General features: G+C 39.5%; 1 non-coding gene across 1 annotated transcript; it reads right to left on the bottom strand.

The window, feature by feature from the left end:
- Nucleotides 1–10,590: 10,590 nt before the first annotated feature.
- LOC112752878 (small nucleolar RNA R71) lies at nt 10,591–10,698 on the bottom strand. Its single transcript, XR_003177287.1, has one exon. It is a non-coding gene; the product is annotated as a small nucleolar RNA R71 (small nucleolar RNA).
- Between the last annotated feature and the right edge of the window lie 3,575 nt (nt 10,699–14,273).

Raw genomic sequence — 14,273 nt, 5'->3', positions numbered from 1 at the left:
TGGATCACCAAGAACCATGATCAAAGTAAGAACCCGGATCCAAAGAACTATGTTACAATGGTTCGGGGGAAATACTTAGATTTTAGTCTGGAGAATGTGAGGTTGGCGTTTAACTTGCCCATGATGCAAGGAGATGAACGCCCCTACACTAGAAGGGTCAACTTTAATCAAAGGTTGGACCAAGTCCTTATGGACATATGCGTGGAAGGAGCTCAATGGAAGATTGACTCCAAAGGCAAGCCGGTTCAACTAAGAAGATTGGACCTCAAGCCTGTAGCTAGAGGATGGTTGGAGTTCATTCAATGCTCAATCATTCCCACTAGCAACCGGTCTGAAGTTACTATAGACCGGGCCATCATGATCCATAACATCATGATTGGAGAAGAGGTGGAAGTTCATGAGATTATACCTCAAGAACTCTACAAGGTGGCTGACAAGTCTTCCACTATGGCAAGGTTAGCCTTTCCTCACCTCATTTGCCACCTATGCAATTCGGCTAGGATTGACATAGAGGGAGATATCCTCATCAAAGAGGACAAGCCCATCACTAAGAAAAAGATGGAGCAAGCAAGAGAGCCCACTCATGGAGCTCAAGAGGCGTATGAAGCTCATTACCATGAGATCCCGGAGATGCCTCAAATGTACTTTCCTCCACAAAACTATTGGGAGCAAATCAACACCTCCCTAGGAGAATTGAGTTCCAATATGGGACAACTAAGGGTGGAACATCAAGAGCACTCCAACATGCTTCATGAAATAAGAGAAGATCAAAAAGCAATGAGGGAGGAGCAACAAAGACAAGGAAGAGACATAGAAGAGCTCAAGGACATCATTGGTTCCTCAAGAAGGAAACGCCACCATCACTAAGGTGGATTCATTCCTTGTTCTTCTTTCTTCTGTTTTTCGTTTTCTATGTTATGTGCTTATCTATGTTTGTGTCTTCATTACATGATCATTAGTAGTTAGTAACTTTGTCTTAAAGTTATGAATGTCCTATGAATCCATCACCTCTCTTAAATAAAAAATGTTTTAATTCAAAAGAACAAGAAGTACATGAGTTTCGAATTTATCCTTGAACTTAGCTTAATTATATTGATGTGGTGACAATGCTTCTTGTTTTCTGAATGTATGCTTGAACAGTGCATATGTCCTTTGAAGTTTTTGTTTAAGAATGTTAAATATGTTGGCTCTTGAAAGAATGATGACTAGGAGACATGTTATTTGATAATCTGAAAAATCATAAAAATGATTCTTGAAGCAAGAAAAAGCAGCAAAGAACAAAGCTTGCAGAAAAAAAAATAGGCGAAAAAAAAAATATAGAAAGAAAAAGAAAAAAGCAAGCAGAAAAAGCCAAAAGCTCTTAAAACCAAGAGGCAAGAGCAAAAAGCCAATAACCCTTAAAACTAAAAGGCAAGGGCAATAAAAAGGATCCCAAAGCTTTGAGCATCAGTGGATAGGAGGGCCAAAAAGGAATAAAATCCTGGTCTAAGCGGCTAAACCAAGTTGTCCCTAACCATGTGCTTGTGGCGTGTAGGTGTCAAGTGAAAACTTGAGACTGAGCGGTTAAAGTCAAGGTCCAAAGCAAAAAAAAAAAAAGAGTGTGCTTAAGAACCCTGGACACCTCTAATTGGGGACTTTAGCAAAGCTGAGTCACAATCTGAAAAGGTTCACCCAATTATGTGTCTGTGGCATTTATGTATCCGGTGGTAATACTGGAAAACAAAGTGCTTAGGGCCACGGCCAAGACTCATAAAGAAGCTGTGTTCAAGAATCATCATACTGAACTAGGAGAGTCAATAACACTATTCAAAATCTGAAGTTCCTATAGATGCCAATCATTCTAAACTTCAATGGATAAAGTGAGATGCCAAAACTATTCAAGAGGCAAAAAGCTATAAGTCCCGCTCATATGATTGAAGCTCTGTTTCATTGATAGTTTGGAATTTATAGTATATTCTCTTCTTTTTATCCTATTTGATTTTCAGTTGCTTGGGGACAAGCAACAATTTAAGTTTGCTGTTGTGATGAGCGGATAATTTATACGCTTTTTGGCATTGTTTTTAGTATGTTTTTAGTAGGATCTAGTCACTTTTAGGGATGTTTTCATTAGTTTTTATGTTAAATTCACATTTCTGGACTTTACTATGAGTTTGTGTATTTTTCTGTGATTTCAGGTATTTTCTGGCTGAAATTGAGGGACTTGAGCAGAAATCAGATTCAGAGGTTGAAAAAGGACTGCTGATGCTGTTGGATTCTGACCTCCCTGCACTCAAAGTGGATTTTCTGGAGCTATAGAACTCGAAATGGCGCGCGTTAAATTGCTTTGGAAAGCAGACATCCAGGGCTTTCCAGCAATATATAATAGTCCATACTTTGGCCAAGAATAGACGATGTAAACTGGCGTTCAACGCCAGCTCTCTGCCCAAATCTGGCGTTCAGCGCCAGAACAGGAGCCAAAACCAGAGTTGAACGCCCAAACTGGCACAAAAGCTGGCGTTCAACTCCACAAATGGCCTCTGCACGTGCAACACTCAAGCTCAGCCCAAACACACACCAAGTGGGCCCAGGAAGTGGATTTATGCATCAATTACTTACTCATGTAAACCCTAGTGACTAGTTTATTATAAATAGGACCTTTTACTAGTCTTTTTGACATCTTTGGTCTCAGTTTTAATCCGTTGTTCATCTTAGGAGACTATTGATCACGCTTTAGGGGGCTGGCCATCTCGGCCATGCCTGGACCTTCACTTATGTATTTTCATACGGTAGAGTTTCTACACTCCATAGATTAAGGTGTGGAGCTCTGCTGTTCCTCAAAAATTAATGCAAAGTACTACTGTTTTCTATTCAATTCATCTTATTTCGCTTCTAAGATATCCATTCACACCCAAGAACGTGATGAAGGTGATGATTATGTGTGACGCTCATCACTATTCTCCCCTATGAACACGTGCCTGACAAACACTTCCGTTCTACATGAAATAAGCTAGAATGAATATCTCTTAGATCTCCTAACCAGAATCTTCGTGGCGTAAACTAGAATGATGGCGGCATTCAAGAGAATCTGGAAAGTCTAAACCTTGTCTGTGGTATTCCGAGTAGGATTCAATGAATGAATGACTGTGACGAGCTCCAAACTCGCGATTGCAGGGCGTTAGTGACAGACGCAAAAGGATAGTAAATCCTATTCCAGCATGATCGAGAACCAACAGATGAATAGCCGTGCCGTGACAGGGTGCGTGAGCATATTATTCACTGAGAGGATAAGATGAAGCCATTGGCAAGGGTGATGCCTCCAGACGATTAGCCGTGCTGTGACAGGGCATTGGATCATTTTCCCGAGAGATGACCGAAAGTAGCCATTGACAGTGGTGATGTATCACATAAAGCCAGCCATGGAAAGGAGTAAGACTGATTGGATGAAGATAGCAGGAAAGCAGAGGTTCAGAGGAACGAAAAGCATCTCCATTCGCTTATCTGAAATTCCTACCAATGATTTACATAAGTACCTCTATCCCTATTCTATTATTTATTATTCGAAATCTCCATAATTATTTTATATCTGCCTGACTGAGATTTACAAGGTGACCATAGCTTGCTTCATACCAACAATCTCCGTGGGATTCGACCCTTACTCACGTAAGGTATTACTTGGACGACCTAGTGCACTTGCTGGTTAGTTGTATCGAAGTTGTGAACCATGGTATTGGCACCATGTTCTTGGCGCCATTGCCAGGGAAAGAAAGAGCCATGAATTTTACATAATTAAAGTGTAATCACGATTACACGTACCAAGTTGCTCACGTTGCCCGGGATTGTTCGAGCCTGGACATCACAATTTCGTGCACCAAGTTTTTGGCGCCATTGCCGGGGAAGATGCTTGGTGACTTTACTGCACCTAATTCCAATTTACATGGAAGAAGCATCTACATTCCTGCCAGTGAAGCAAACAACTTTGAGCTGAAACCTCAATTAGTTTCTCTGATGCAGCAGAACTGCAAGTTTCATGGACTTCCATCTGAAGATCCTTTTCAGTTCTTAACTGAATTCTTGCAGATATGTGATACTGTTAAGACTAATGGAGTAGATCCTGAAGTCTACAGGCTCATGCTTTTCCCTTTTGCTGTAAGAGATAGAGCTAGATTATGGTTGTATTCTCAACCCAAAGACAGCCTGAACTCTTGGGATAAGCTGGTCACGGCTTTCTTAGCCAAGTACTTTCCTCCTCAAAAGCTGAGCAAGCTTAGAGCTGATGCTCAAACCTTCAGACAGAATGAAGGTGAATCCCTCTATGAAGCTTGGGAAAGATACAAACAGTTGACCAAAAAGTGTCCTTCTGACATGCTTTCAGAATGGACCATCCTGGATATATTCTATGATGGTTTATCTGAGCTATCAAAGATGTCACTGGACACTTCTGTAGGTGGATCCATTCACCTAAAGAAAACGCCTGCAGAAGCTCTAGAACTCATTGACATGGTTGCTAATAACCAGTTCATGTACACTTCTGAAAGGAATCCTGTGAGTAATGGGATGCCTATGAAGAAGGGAGTTCTTGAGGTTGATACTCTGAATGCCATAGTGACTCAGAATAAAATATTGACTCAGCAAGTCAATATGATTTCTCAGAGTCTGCATGGAATGCAAGCTGCATCCAACAGTACTCAAGAGGCTTCTTATGCAGAAGAAGCTTATGATCCTGAGAACCCTGCAATAGCAGAGGTAAATTACTTAGGTGAACCTTATGGAAACACCTATAACTCATCATGGAGAAATCATCCAAATTTCTCATGGAAGAATCAAAAGCCTCAACAAGGCTTTAATAATAGTGGAAGAAACAGGTTTAGCAATAGCAAGCCTTTTCCATCATCCACTCAGCAACAGACAGAGAACTCTGAACAAAATACTTCTAATCTAGCAAATTTAGTCTCTGATCTATCTAAGGCCACTGTAAGTTTCATGAATAAAACCAGGTCTTCCATTAGAAATTTGGAAGCACAAATGGGCCAGCTGAGTAAAAGGATCACTGAAATCCCTCCCAGTACTCTCCCAAGCAATACAGAAGAGAACCCAAAAGGAGAGTGCAAGGCCATTGACATAAGCGCCATGGCCGAACCTACAAGGGGTGTGGAGGACGTGAATCCCAAGGAGGAAGACCTCCTGGGACGTCCAGTGATCAATAAGGAACTTCCCTCTGAGGAACCAAAGGACTCTGAGGCTCATCTAGAGACCATAGAGATTCCATTGAACCTCCTTATGCCCTTCATGAGCTCTGATGAGTATTCCTCTTCTGAAGAGAATGAGGATGTTACTGAAGAGCAAACTGCCAAGTTTCTTGGTGCAATCATGAAGCTAAATGCCAAACTATTTGGCATTGATACTTGGGAAGTTGAACCTCCCTTGTTCATCAATGAACTAAGTGATCTGGATCAACTGACATTGCCTCAGAAGAGACAGGATCTTGGAAAGTTCATAATACCCTGTACCATAGGCACCATGATCTTTAAGGCCCTGTGTGACCTTGGTTCAGGAATAAACCTCATGCCCCTCTCTGTAATAGAGAAACTGGGAATCTATGGGGTGCAAGCTGCTAAAATCACATTAGAGATGGCAGACAGTTCAAGAAAACAGGCTTATGGACAAGTAGAGGACGTGTTAGTAAAGGTTGAAGGCCTTTACATCCCTGCTGATTTCATAGCCCTGGATACTGGAAAGGAAGAGGATGAATCCATCATCCTAGGAAGACCTTTCCTGGCCACAGCAAGAGCTGTGATTGATGTTGACAGAGGTGAAATAGTCCTTCAATGGAATGAGGACTCCCTTGTGTTTAAAACTCAAGGATCTCCCTCTGCAACCATGGAGAGGAAGCAGAAAAAGCTTCTCTCAAAGCAGAGTCAACCAGAGCCCCTACAGTCAAACTCTAAGTTTGGTGTTGGGAGGCCACAACCAAACTCTAAGTTTGGTGTTGGAGAGTTTCAACAATGCTCTGCATATCTGTGAGGCTCCATGAGAGCCCACTGTCAAGCTATTGACATTAAAGAAGCGCTTGTTGGGAGGCAACCCAATTTCTATTTATCTAACTATATTTTTCTTAGTTATATGTCTTTGTAGGTTCATGATCATGTGGAGTCACAAAATAAATATAAAAATTGAAAACGGAATCAAAAACAGCAGAAGAAAAATCACACCCTGGAGGAGCATCTGTCTGGCGTTCAGCGCCAGAACAGAGCATGGTTCTGGCGCTGAACGCCCAAAATGGGCAGCTTCTGGGTGCTGAACGCCAGAACAGGCATGGTTCTGGCGTTCAACGCCAGAAATGGCACACAAATGGGCGTTGAACGCCCAAAATGGCCACCAACCTGGCGCTGAACGCCCAGAGTTGGGTGCAAAGGCATTTTTTACATGCCTAATGGGTGCAGGGATGTAAATCCATGAACACCTCAGGATCTGTGGACCCCACAGGATCCACTCATAATCTGTGGACCCCACAGGATCCACTCAGGATCTGTGGACTGATGAGCGGATAATTTATACGCTTTTTGGCATTGTTTTTAGTATATTTTTAGTAGAATCTAGTTACTTTTAGGGATGTTTTTAATAGATTTTATGTTAAATTCACATTTCTGGACTTTACTATGAGTTTGTGTGTTTTTCTGTGATTTCAGGTATTTTCTGGCTGAAATTGAGGGACTTGAGCAAAAATCAGATTCAGAGGTTGAAGAAGGACTGCTGATGCTGTTGGATTCTGACCTCCCTGCACTCAAAGTGGATTTTCTGGAGCTACAGAACTCGACATGGTGCGCTTCCAATTGCGTTGGAAAGTAGACATCCAGGGCTTTCCAGAAATATATAATAGTCCATACTTTGGCCAAAAATAGATGACGTAAACTGGCGTTCAACGCCAGCTCTCTGCCCAAATCTGGCGTCCAGCGCCAGAAAAGGATCCAAAACCAGAGTTGAACGCCCAAACTGGCACAAAAACTGGCGTTCAACACCACAAATGGCCTCTGCACGTGCTACACTTAAGCTCAGCCCAAACACACACCAAGTGGGCCCCGGAAGTGGATTTATGCATCAATTACTTACTCATGTAAACCCTAGTAGCTAGTTTATTATAAATAGGACCTATTACTATTGTATTAGGCATCTTTGGATTACCTTATGATCCTTTGATCACGTTTTAGGGGGCTGGCCATCTCGGCCATGCCTGGACCTTCACTTATGTATTTTTAACGGTAGAGTTTCTACACTCCATAGATTAAGGTGTGGAGCTCTGCTGTCCCTCAAAGATTAATGCAAAGTACTACTGTTTTCTATTCAATTCTTCTTATTTCGCTTCTAAGATATCCATTCGCACCCAAGAACGTGATGAAGGTGATGATTATGTGTGACGCTCATCATCCTTCTCCCTTATGAACGCGTGCCTGACAAACACTTCCGTTCTACATGAAATAAGCTAGAATGAGTATCTCTTAGATCTCCTAACCAGAATCTTCGTGGCGTAAGCTAGAATGATGGCGGCATTCAAGAGAATCCGGAAGGTCTAAACCTTGTCTGTGGTATTCCGAGTAGGATTCAATGATTGAATGACTGTGACGAGCTCCGAACTCGCGATTGCAGGGCGTTAGTGACAGACGCAAAAGGATAGTAAATCCTATTCCAGCATGATCGAGAACCGACAGATGAATAGTCGTGCCGTGACAGGGTGCGTGAGCATATTATTCACTGAGAGGATAAGATGAAGCCATTGACAAGGGTGATGCCTCCAGACGATTAGCCGTGCCGTGACAGGGCATTGGATCATTTTCCCGTGAGATGACCGAAAGTAGCCATTGACAGTGGTGATGTATCACATAAAGCCAGCCATGGAAAGGAGTAAGACTGATTGGATGAAGATAGTAGGAAAGCAGAGGTTCAGAGGAACGAAAAGCATCTCCATTCGCTTATCTGAAATTCCTACCAAATGATTTACATAAGTACCTCTATCCCTATTTTATTATATCATATTTGAAAACTCCATAATTATTTTATATCTGCCTGACTGAGATTTACAAGGTGACCATAGCTTGCTTCATACCAACAATCTCCGTGGGATTCGACCCTTACTCACGTAAGGTATTACTTGGACGACCCAGTGCACTTGCTGGTTAGTTGTATCGAAGTTGTGACAATCATGAATTAAGATCAGAGCACCAAGCTTTGAAGCCATTACCAGGATTTGTTCGAGCTTGGAGATCACAATTTCGTGCACCAAGTTTTTGGCACCATTGCCGGGGATTGTTTGAGTTTGGACAACTGACGGTTCATCTTGTTGCTCAGATTAGGTAATTTTCTTTTTGTTTTCTTTTCAAAAATTTTTCAAAAATATTTCAAAATTTTCTCACTTGTTTTCGAAAAAAAAAAATGTTTTCAAAAATATTATTTTTCTTCAGAATTTTTAAGAATGAATTCTAGTGTTTCATGAAGCATGTTGAAGCCTATCTGGCTGTAAAGCCATACCCAAACTACTTTGGGATTGGCATCCAACTAATCACTCCAGTCCATGTAATTATATGCTAAAGCTTGGCTGGCTATTAAGCCATGCCTGACCCCTTGATTGGAGCTTTAAGACTAACATGACAAGATTCCTGGAATTCATATTAAAAATTTTGAAATCCTTATTTTTATTTTTCACAATAATTTTCGAAAAAAAAATAAATCAAAATACAAAAAATTTAGAAAATCATAAAAATAAAAAATATTTTCTGTTTCTTGTTTGAGTCTTGAGTCATATCATAAGTTTGGTGTCACTTGCATATGCATCTTGCATTTTTTCGAAAATATCATGCATTCATAGTGTTCTTCATGATCTTCAAGTTGTTCTTGGTAAGTCTTCTTGTTTGATCTTGATGAATTTTTGTTTTGTGTCTTTTCATGTTTATCATATGCATTCTTGAATTCTTAGTGTCTAAGCATTAAAGAATTCTAAGTTTGGTGTCTTGCATGTTTTCTTTGCATTAAAAATTTTTCAAAAATATGTTCTTGATGTTCATCATGACATTCAAAGTGTTCTTGGTGTTCATCTCGACATTCATAGCATTCTTGCATGCATTCATTGTTTTGATCTAAAAATTTCATGCATTGCATATTTTTCATGTTTTCATAAAAATTCAAAAAATCAAAAAAATATCTTTCCCTTTTTCTCTCATCAAATTCGAAAATTTGAGTTGACTTTTTCAAAAAATTTTAAAATCAAGTTGTTTCTCATGAGTCAAATCAAATTTTCAATTTGAAAATCTTATCTTTTCCAAAATCTTTTTCAAAAATCAAATCTTTTTCAAATTTCTTAGTTATTTTCGAAAATTCTAAAAATATTTTTCAAAAATCTTTTTCTTATTTTTAAATCAAATTTTCGAAAATAACATAATCAATTAATGTTTTGATTCAAAAATTTGAAGTTTGTTACTTGCTTGTTAAGAAAGATTCAAACTTTGAGTTCTAGAATCATATCTTGTGATTTCTTATGAATCAAGTCATTAATTGTGATTTTAAAAATCAAATCTTTTTCAAAACTAATTTCTATCATATCTTTTCAAAATATCTTTTCTAACTTCCTAACCTCTTATCTTTTAAAAATTTGTTTCAACTAACTAACTAACTTTTTGTTTGTTTCTTAACTTTTTCAAAACTACCTAACTAACTCTCTCTCTCTAATTTTCGAAAATATCTTCCCTCTTTTTCAAAAATTTCTTTTTAATTAACTAATTAATTTTATTTTTTATTTTTGATTTCAAAAATTTTCGAAAATTACTAACATTTTTCAAAAACCATTTTCGAAAATCACTAACTCTTTTTCAAAAATATTTTCGAAAATTCTCTCTCTCCCATCTTATTCTATTTATTCATTCATATCCTAACATCTCATCTCACATCTCTAGCCTCCTCATAGTTGTGTTTCTTCCATTATATTACATTCTTTATCTCCCCCTTTTCTTCAACTTACAAAGGGATCCCTATACTGTGGTATAAAGGATCTCCGTTATTATTATTATTTTTCTGTGCCTTCTTCTTTGTCATATGAGCAGGAGCAAGGATAAGAACATTCTTGTGGAAGCAGATCCAGAACCTGAAAGGACTCTGAAGAGAAAATTAAGAGAAGCTAAAATACAACGATCCAGAGATAACCTTTCAGAAATTTTCGAACAGGAAAAGGAGATGGCAGCCGAAAATAATAATAATGTAAGGAAGATGCTTGGTGACTTTACTGCACCTAATTCCAATTTACATGGAAGAAGCATCTCCATTCCTGCCATTGGAGCAAACAACTTTGAGCTGAAACCTCAATTAGTTTCTCTGATGCAGCAGAACTGCAAGTTTCATGGACTTCCATCTGAAGATCCTTTTCAGTTCTTAACTGAATTCTTGCAGATATGTGATACTGTTAAGACTAATGGAGTAGATCCTGAAGTCTACAGGCTCATGCTTTTCCCTTTTGCTGTAAGAGACAGAGCTAGATTATGGTTGGACTCTCAACCAAAAGACAGCCTGAACTCTTGGGATAAGCTGGTCACGGCTTTCTTAGCCAAGTACTTTCCTCCTCAAAAGCTAAGCAAGCTTAGAGCTGATGTTCAAACCTTCAGACAAAAAGAAGGTGAATCCCTCTATGAAGCTTGGGAAAGATACAAACAGTTGACCAAAAAGTGTCCTTCTGACATGCTTTCAGAATGGACCATCCTGGATATATTCTATGATGGTTTATCTGAGCTATCAAAGATGTCACTGGACACTTCTGCAGGTGGATCCATTCACCTAAAGAAAACGCCTGCAGAAGCTCAAGAACTCATTGACATGGTTGCTAATAACCAGTTCATGTACACTTCTGAAAAGAATCCTGTGAGTAATGGGACGCCTATGAAGAAGGGAGTTCTTGAAGTTGATACTCTGAATGCCATATTGGCTCAGAACAAAATATTGACTCAGCAAGTCAATATGATCTCTCAGAGTCTGCATGGAATGCAAGCTGCATCCAACAGTACTCAAGATGCATCTTCTGAAGAAGAAGAAGCTTATGATCCTGAGAACCCTGCAATAGCAGAGGTAAATTACTTAGGTGAACCTTATGGAAACACCTATAACTCAACATGGAGAAATCATCCAAATTTCTCATGGAATGATCAAAAGCCCCAACAAGGCTTTAATAATGGTGGAAGAAACAGGTTTAACAATAATAAACCTTTTCCATCATCCACTCAGCAACAGACAGAGAACACTGAACAAAATGCTTCTAATTTAGCAAATCTAGTCTCTGATCTATCCAAGGCCACTGTGAGTTTCATGAATGAAACAAGGTCTTCCATTAGAAATCTGGAAGCACAAGTGGGCCAGCTGAGTAAAAGGATCACTGAAATCCTTCCTAGTACTCTCCCAAGCAATACAGAAGAGAATCCGGAAAGTCTAAACCTTGTCTGTGGTATTCCGAGTAGGATTCAATGATTGAATGACTGTGACGAGCTTCAAACTCGCGAGTGCTGGGCGTTAGTGACAGACGCAAAAGGAGGGTGAATCCTATTCCAGCATGATCGAGAACCGACAGATGAATAGTCGTGCCGTGACAGGGTGCGTGAGCATATTATTCACTGAGAGGAGGGGATGTAGCCACTGACAACAGTGATGCCCTTGCATACAGCCAGCCATGGAAAGGAGTAAGACTGATTGGATGAAGATAGCAGGAAAGCAGAGGTTCAGAGGAACGAAAAGCATCTCCATTCCCTTATCTGAAATTCTCACTAATGAATTACATAAGTACCTCTATCCCTATTTTACTATATAATATTCGAAAACACCATTATCACTTTATATCTGCCTGACTGAGATTTACAAGGTGACCATAGCTTGCTTCATACCAACAATCTCCGTGGGATTCGACCCTTACTCACGTAAGGTATTACTTGGACGACCCAGTGCACTTGCTGGTTAGTTGTATCGAAGTTGTGACAATTATGAAATAAGATCAGAGCACCAAGCTTTGGAGCCATTACCAGGATTTGTTCGAGCCTGGAGATCACAATTTCGTGCACCAAGTGATGTCCTTGAGCCATTATAAAAGCAATGAAGGAGGAGCAGCAAAGGCAAGGAAGAGACATAGAAGAGCTCAAGGACATCACTAAGGTGGACTCATTCCTTGTTCTTACTTTCTCTGTTTTTCGTTTTCTATGTTATGGTGCTTATCTATGTTTGTGTCTTCATTACATGATCATTAGCAGTTAGTAACTATGTCTTAAAGTTATGAATGTCCTATGAATCCGTCACCTCTCTTAAAATAAAAAAACTGTTTTAACTCAAAAGAGCAAGAAGTACATGAGTTTCGAATTTATCCTTGAACTTAGCTTAATTATATTGATGTGGTGACAATGCTTCTTGTTTTCTGAATGTATGCTTGAACAGTGCATATGTCTTTTGAAGTTGTTGTTTAAGAATGTTAAATATGTTGGCTCTTGAAAGAATGATGACGAGGAGACATGTTATTTGATAATCTGAAAAATCATAAAAATGATTCTTGAAGCAAGAAAAAGCAGCAAAAAAACAAAGCTTGCAGAAAAAAAAAAACAATAGGCGAAAAAAAAATATATAGAAAGAAAAAGCAAGCAGTAAAAGCCAAAAGCTCTTAAAACCAAGAGGCAAGAGCAAAAAGCCAATAACCCTTAAAACCAAAAGGCAAGGGCAATAAAAAGGATCCCAAGGCTTTGAGCATCAGTGGATAGGAGGGCCTAAAGGAATAAAATCCTGGTCTAAGCGGCTAAACCAAGCTGTCCCTAACCATGTGCTTGTGGCGTGTAGGTGTCAAGTGAAAACTTGAGACTGAGCGGTTAAAGTCAAGGTCCAAAGCAAAAAAAAAAAGAAAGAAGAGTGTGCTTAAGAACCCTGGACACCTCTAATTGGGGACTTTAGCAAAGCTGAGTCACAATCTGAAAAGGTTCACCCAATTATGTGTCTGTGGCATTTATGTATCCGGTGGTAATACTGGAAAACAAAGTGCTTAGGGCCACGGCCAAGACTCATAAAATAGCTGTGTTCAAGAATCATCATACTGAACTAGGAGAATCAATAACACTATCTGAACTCTGAGTTCCTATAGATGCCAATCATTCTGAACCTCAATGGATAAAGTGAGATGCCAAAACTATTCAAGAGGCAAAAATCTATAAGTCCCGCTCATTTGATTGGAGCTATGTTTCATTGATAGTTTGGAATTTATAGTATATTCTATTCTTTTCTATCCTATTTTGATTTTCAGTTGCTTGGGGACAAGCAACAATTTAAGTTTGGTGTTGTGATGAGCGGATAATTTATACGCTTTTTGGCATTGTTTTTAGTATATTTTTAGTAGAATCTAGTTACTTTTAGGGATGTTTTTAATAGATTTTATGTTAAATTCACATTTCTGGACTTTACTATGAGTTTGTTTGTTTTTCTGTGATTTCAGGTATTTTCTGGCTGAAATTGAGGGACTTGAGCAAAAATCAGATTCAGAGGTTGAAGAAGGACTGCTGATGCTGTTGGATTCTGACCTCCCTGCACTCAAAGTGGATTTTCTGGAGCTACAAAACTTGAAATGGCGCGCTTCCAATTGCGTTGGAAAGTAAACATTCAGGGCTTTCCCGCAATATATAATAGTCCATACTTTGGCCAAGAATAGACGACGTAAACTGGCGTTCAACGCCAGCTCTCTGCCCAAATCTGGCGTCCAGCGCCAGAAAAGGATCCAAAACCAGAGTTGAACGCCCAAACTGGCACAAAAACTGGCGTTCAACTCCACAAATGGCCTCTGCACGTGCTACACTTAAGCTCAGCCCAAACACACACCAAGTGGGCCCCGGAAGTGGATTTATGCATCAATTACTTACTCATGTAAACCCTAGTAGCTAGTTTATTATAAATAGGACCTATTACTATTGTATTAGGCATCTTTGGATTACCTTATGATCCTTTGATCACGTTTTAGGGGGCTGGCCATCTCGGCCATGCCTGGACCTTCACTTATGTACTTTTAACGGTAGAGTTTCTACACTCCATAGATTAAGGTGTGGAGCTCTGCTGTCCCTCAAAGATTAATGCAAAGTACTACTGTTTTCTATTCAATTCTTCTTATTTCGCTTCTAAGATATCCATTCGCACCCAAGAACGTGATGAAGGTGATGATTATGTGTGACACTCATCATCCTTCTCCCTTATGAACGCGTGCCTGACAAACACTTCCGTTCTACATGAAATAAGCTAGAATGAGTAACTCTTAG

The sequence above is a fragment of the Arachis hypogaea genome, chromosome 15, assembly GCF_003086295.3.
Source record: "Arachis hypogaea cultivar Tifrunner chromosome 15, arahy.Tifrunner.gnm2.J5K5, whole genome shotgun sequence".
NCBI classification, from domain to species: Eukaryota; Viridiplantae; Streptophyta; class Magnoliopsida; order Fabales; family Fabaceae; genus Arachis; species Arachis hypogaea.
The sequence above is the reverse complement of the archived record's forward strand: the minus strand, read 5'-3'. Positions and strand labels throughout refer to the sequence as shown.